This window comes from Callithrix jacchus, chromosome 10, assembly GCF_049354715.1.
Source record: "Callithrix jacchus isolate 240 chromosome 10, calJac240_pri, whole genome shotgun sequence".
Lineage (NCBI taxonomy): Eukaryota > Metazoa > Chordata > Mammalia > Primates > Cebidae > Callithrix > Callithrix jacchus.
The window spans coordinates 15,762,516-15,769,028 of record NC_133511.1 but is presented as its reverse complement, the minus strand read 5'-3'; the positions used below and the strand labels follow the sequence as shown (position 1 = coordinate 15,769,028).

Below are 6,513 nucleotides of genomic sequence, written 5' to 3'. Positions count from 1 at the left end.
ATAGATATTGAGTATCCACAAAGTGAAAGTTGCTCTGGTGGGCACTGCGGGGAATGAGGAGGGTTTTGTAGAGATAAAGGAAGCCTAGCCTGCCAAGAAAGTCCCCCTCCTCAGATCTGTAAGTCAGAGGCACATGTACTCTGCCAATTTCCCAGCCGTGTAAACCGAGGGCCAGAGAGGTTAAAGGACTTGCTATGGTTGCAAAATTAGAGGTGGATCCGGAATGCACCTCCTCATTCAAATCGGATATGCTGTCTGTTTATTATGCTTTCTCTCTTTTTTGCTTTCCAGAAAGTTCCAAGTTCTGATCTCCCCTTCCCTACCTCTTTTCTTGACTTCTCTGGAACAAGTTGTCTCAAAGAAGAAATAGTCACATCACATTTTTTTTTTTTTCTGAGCTCACGCGAATGTTGCTTCAGGGACAAGAAGAAAAAAATTTTGTCTTCTCTATTTCCTTAAGAAGGTCAGCAAGACAGAGCAGTGTTTGCATTTCATAGGCAGGCTCTCCAAGGATGTTCCTTTTCTCCAGCAGAGCCCGGTGTGGGCGAGGAGGGCCAGCTGTGTGCAGTGTCTATTGTGCACGGCCTTCAGGACAACATCCCCCTCGATCCCCGGCTCTCCTCACAGACGGAAGAGAGAGATAAAGGAGTGTCCCTCTCTTGACCTTCCTACCAGGGAGGCTGTTGCTGAGAGAGGTTAAGTGACCTCCCAGAGTCGTCCTCAGGTGGGAGCGGAAGGTTGGCATTGCTGACCTCCCATAAGCTTTTACCTGAACTCGGACTCTTGCCTCTCTTTGTTCTGAGGTAAGATGGTGTGTGTGTGTGCGTGCGTGTGTGTGTGTGTGTGTGTATGTGCATGTGTGTTTGGAGGATGTAGGAGGCAAGTTCAAGGTCGAAGGCAGGAAGCACCATAGCTACTTTCTCTCTGTATATGTCATCTTGTCAAAATATTCTGCGACTCTTCAAGTCTCAGGACCCTCACACGTGAGGTCACAATGTCAACCTGGCAGCAGCTTGATTAGCTACAGGAATGGGATTGGAGTTGCCTGGCGGCTGAGTGACGTGCTGGCCTCCCCACCCATGCCTGCTAGCCTGTGCCCAGGGATGGAGCCCAGCTGTCAGGAGGGCTGCTGTGGGGCAGGCCTGGCACCTCAGGAGTGTCCTCTGTCATCTGCCGGCTCAGTTCGAAGAATGTCTTGGCCTTCTCTTCCTTGAAGTAGGGGGCAAGCGCTTGGTTGCAAACAAGAGGAACTGGTTCTGGGTGGAATAAATGGAAAGAAAATTTGTGGAAGGCTATCAAGGTCAAGGAATGTTCAGATGGTCTGGGAGAGTCAAAGACAAGGAGGACGATTACTGATTTTTAGCAGAAGTCTGGCCAGGACATCACCCCTCTGCTACATGGGGCTGTCCTGCCTCTCCCAGCTATTCCCTATGGCCCCCGTTACTGCTGGACACCATTTGCCTGTGTTCTTATCTCGAGGGCCAAGGGTCCTTGAATGCCACTCTCCCTGTCTTTTACCCACCCAGAACCAGAGGCCCACATGGGAGAAGGAGATGGGTTGGGCTCAGCCCACATACCAGGGCGGGGGCATGATACGTTCTGTTTTTTTTCAGGAGGGTTTGGACAGGGGGAAAAAGGCATATGTTCATCAGAAGAATGCTGAAGAATCTGGCACATCTTTTGTGAGGGAATTAATCAGAGTAACAAGGCTTAATAATGTTTCTCAAATAACAGGTGTTTTCCCCTTTTTTCCTTCCAGAATATGATGGACAGATGGCAGATGGAGAATGAATGGGCTTAAATTACTGCAGGAGGGTGGAGAGAAAATGTGTGAAGGAGTTTCCTGATGGTGGTGGGTGGGCTCTGGGCCCAGGGTGGGGTGACTCTGCAGCTAGTAGGCCTTCCCTGTGAAGAGCAAAGGGGATCTCCCCAGTGACTCCTTTTCCTCTTGCTTCTCCTTGGGGGACTGGAGGCCCCTTAACTCTAGGAGGGTTGGGGCAGCATCCTCTCCTGAGATATATGGAGTGGCATAATGATGGGAGCAGGTGGCAGAGCCTGAGCCTGGAGCTCTTGAACTGGGATTGTGGAAGAAGACACTAATGGGGCCTTTTTAGCACTAAGGAATGAGACAGAAAGGAAGCTCCCGATCTGAAAAGGTGGTATTTACTAAGTTGGTAAATGGAAGTACCACCCAGGCTGGGGGCTCCCATAGGCACCCAAGAGTGCACCAAGCCACTAGGATCGAGCTCACCTGAGAATCCCACCCTGCCCCCAAATATGGAGATTTGGTGCCCCGTCCCTTTAAAGCACTCCACCCTGGAAGTGCCATGGCCCACATGGAATGGGCCCAGCCAACAGCTCTCCAAGGAGCCCCAGCAATGAATGATTAGCATCTCCCCTGAACTCATCTCCCCACACCTGGTGTTTAAAGTGAATTGAAACGAATATCTGATAAATGAATAAACCTGTGGATGGAATCAAAAACTTTATGAACCTGAAGGAGAAATAGGAGTCCCAGGTCTGTTAAGTCTAAATTGAATAAAGCTGATCACCTCCCTGACAATTTCTGCCAATGGTTTTTGAAGAGAAAGAAAAGAGGTGAGCAGAGAAACCAGGCAGAGGAGGGGAAGAGAGAGTGGGGTAAGGGAGGCAGGCATGGCTCAGTCATTAAGCTATCACCAGGAGTCCCCAGCGTTCCTCAGCTGGACTAATAAAAAATGGATGACAATAGGAGTTCCTTGCAAGTATGGCTGCTCCTGTGTGTCTGCCCAGAGGACACCTCTAGAGAACAAGAGATCTGCATGAAATGGGGCCAAAGTCTCCTTTGGGGCCTTTCTGGACAAGGAGCTGAGGAAGAACTGTGGCATCCCGGAATCAGCTACTGGGCCTAGATGAGCTCAGCTGCTGGGACGGGGTCCATCTGTTTGGGTAGCTGGTACCGGAGGCAGGGAGATCACATTCAGGATGTGCTCAAGGGCTCTCCATTTAGCCTCCACCACTTTTTGTTATGTTGGGCAAGTTACTCCCTGCCATGGTTTTAAACATGGCCACAGAATTCTTCAACAGTCGTCCTAGTGAGAGGTGGTGGTGGTGGTGGTGGTGGATCTGTCCTCTCCTCTTGAATCTAGGTGGCTTTGTGACTCCACTAATGCAGAAGCATTGATGCTGTCTGACTTTCCAGGCGAGGCTGGGTCAGAAAAGCTTGTGGAACTTCTGCCTGAGTGTCTTGGGATACTGTTGTTGGGGGAAAACAGCTCCTGTGCAGGAAATCCAATTGCTCTGAGAGTACCATGCTGGAGAGGTGTTCCTGTTCAGGGCCACATCCTGCTGAGCTCCCAGACGGTGGCCAACATCAATGGCCAGCTGTGGGAATGAACCCCGTGAGCCACCTGGTCTCGCCCAGCCTTCAGATGACTGCAGCTCCGGCCCAGGTATGACTGCAGCAGCTGAGTCACAGCTGCCTCATCAAACTCTCCACATTTTTGACCTGCAAAATCGCAAACACTATAAACGTATTGTTTTAAGCTGTTTATTCAGGAGTAATTTGTCAATAGCAACCAAAACACACCCCCTCTTGGGTTTTGATATTTTTTTCTGAACCCTGAAGGATTAGACTAGATAATGTTTAAAACCATATTTTGAAAGTTTTAAGTAGTAAACTGTTTTCAATTATTTTTATTGTAAAATTTATATAACATTTACGATCTTAAACATTTTCAAATGCACAGTTCAGTAGCATTAAATATATTCACAATATTGTGTAACCATCATCGCCATCCATCTCCATAACTCTTTTCATTTTGCAAAACTGAAACTCTGTACACATTAAACAATAACTCCCCATTCCCCTTTCTCCTCCAGCCTCTGGCAACCATCATTCTACTTTCTGCCTCTATGATTTAGACCATTCTAGGCATCTCACATAAGTGGAATCATACAACATTTGCCTTTTGGGCCTGGTTTATTGCACTCAGGGTAGTGTTTTCATGGTTTATCCAGGCTGTAGCATGTACCAAGATTTCCTTCCTTTTTAAGACTGGATCATATTTCACATGTATACCACATTCTGCTAATCCATTCATTTGTTGATAGACACTTGTGTTTCTTACATGTTTTAGCTGTTGTGCATAATGCTGGTGTGAACATGGGTGTACAAATGGAAAGAGCCTGTTTCCAATTGTGTTGAGTGGATACCCAGAAGTGGAATTGCTGGTTTGCATGTAATTTTATTTTTAATTTTTTGAGGAACCACCACACTATTTTTCACAGTGGCTGTCTCATTTTGCATTCCTGTCACTAGTGTACAAGGATTCCAGTTCCCCACACCCTCACCAATACTTGTTGTATGTATTTTTTTACAGTAGCCATGATAATGAGTATGAAGAGGTATCTCATTGTTGCTTCCATTCACATTTCTCTAATGATTAGAGATGATGGACATCTTTTCAAAACATGTTTTTTTAAAAAAGGAGTTCAAATAGCATAAAAAGATAACAGAAATTAAACAATTTTTTCTCCTGATTTCTTCTCACCACTGAGAAAGAAATTAAAGAAAATTTAATAAAAGAAAATTCTTTAATTTGGTAACTAACATTAACAAATGACTGATTCTTTCTGAAAATGTTTGATATGATTACAACATAGTTATATCTTTATAAAATTACACATAGAATTATATCATACCTGATTTTTGTAATTTCCTTTCTTCACTTTCTAATACAGATTGAAGATATTTCCATATCAATATATATAGGTCTATTTCATTCTTAATTTCTGCATAATTCCATGGCATGGCTGGGTCAACATTTACTTCTCTAGTCACTGTTGATGGCTATTTCAGTTGCTTCGAGGTTGTTTGGTCGGTGTTTTTTGCTATCATAATACTGCTTTTGTAGGTCAAATTCCTAGAAGTACAGTTTGTGGGTCAAAAATATATGCATTTACAATTTTGATGACTATCATCAAATTTGTCTTTTAAAGAGGTGGCACACATTTATACCTCCACAATGAGGTAGCTAGTATCCTGCTATCTTTATTATCTTTCAGGTTTTGTCAGTCTGCTGGAAAAACAATAGTGCTCTGTTTTCAAGTTTTCATTTCTTTAATTGTGGAATTGAGCATTTTTATATTCACTTTGATGGTTTTAAAAAAATATTTATTTATTTATTTATTTAGAGATGGAGTCTCTCTCTGTCACCCAGGCTGGAGGGCAGTGGCACCATCTCTGCTCACTGCAACTCCGCCTCCCAGGTTCAAGAGATTCTCTTGCCTTAGCCTCCTGAGTAGCTGGGACTACAGGTGTGTTCAAGCACACTAAGTTTTTGCATTTTTAGTAGAGACGCGGCTTCACCGTGTTAGCCTGGGTGGTCTCTATCTCCTGATCTTGTGATCTGCCCACCTTGGCCTCCCTAAGTACTGGGATTACAGGCATGAGCCACCTCGCCTGGCCCATACTTTGATGATTTTTATATAAAATTTCAATCATATGCAGAAGTAGAGAGACTATATCATGAACTCCCATAAGTAGATCACCCAAGTCAACAGCTATTATGGGTTTACCACTTGTCTCAGGATTGATAATTTTTAATTTCTATTTTTCTTTGAATAGCTGATTTATATCCTTTGCCTATTCTATAGGGTTGTTCATATTTTTTTTTAAACTGGTTTGTAAGAGCTTTTGTTATAAAAAATTAAATTTTTGCCATTATACATTACAAATGTTTTTCTTCTTAAACTGTGTTTTGATATTATTAACGGTCTTTTTGTATATAATTTTACTTTTTATATCAAATTTATCAATCTTTTAAGATTTGTAGCTTTGTGTTTTCAATGATCTTCGCTACTCCAGGAATGTAAAATAAAATAATAAAACACATCATCTGTACTTTCTTTCAGGGTGTCACATTTTACATTAAAATCATTGATGTATTCGGATTTTACTTTTGGCATAGGGAGTGAGATAGAGATACAATTTTACTTTGTACATATGGTTAGACTGCTTGCTATCCAATAGAAATACAATGTGAGCCACATATATAATCTAAAATTTTCTATTAGCCTCGTTAAAAAGTAAAAGTAATTATAATATATGCTATGTTATTAACCCCCTATAGGCAAAATGTCATGTCAACATGTTATCTAGATACAAATTATTAATGAGCTATTTTACATTTTTTATACCAACTCTTCAAAATAGGGTGTATATTTTGGACTGGCGGCATTTCAAGTGCACAGGAGCTGCATATGGCTAGTGATTCCTGTACTAGACAGCACAGAATTAGACAATTCCCTCAAATAACACTCATCAAGTACTTCTTTTTCTCCATTGATTTGAAATGCCACCTCTATCATAGGCTAAATAAATTATGTTTTATATTTAGGCCTATTTCTGGTTTCTATTTTTTTCCATTGAGCTGTCTCTTCCTTCCCACGCCAATAATGGACTATTTTAACTGTGATGGTTTTAAACTATTTTTGATACCCTGTAGAGAAGTTTCTTTATCTTATTTTTGT

The 6,513-nt window shown here is 42.5% G+C and overlaps 1 long non-coding RNA gene across 1 annotated transcript; it reads left to right on the top strand.

Annotated features, from left to right (window-relative positions):
• Positions 1-290: 290 nt before the first annotated feature.
• On the top strand, positions 291-5,875 carry LOC144577961 (uncharacterized). The gene is made up of 2 exons (XR_013522810.1): positions 291-803; positions 1,760-5,875. It is a non-coding gene; the product is annotated as an uncharacterized LOC144577961 (long non-coding RNA).
• Positions 5,876-6,513: the final 638 nt, after the last annotated feature.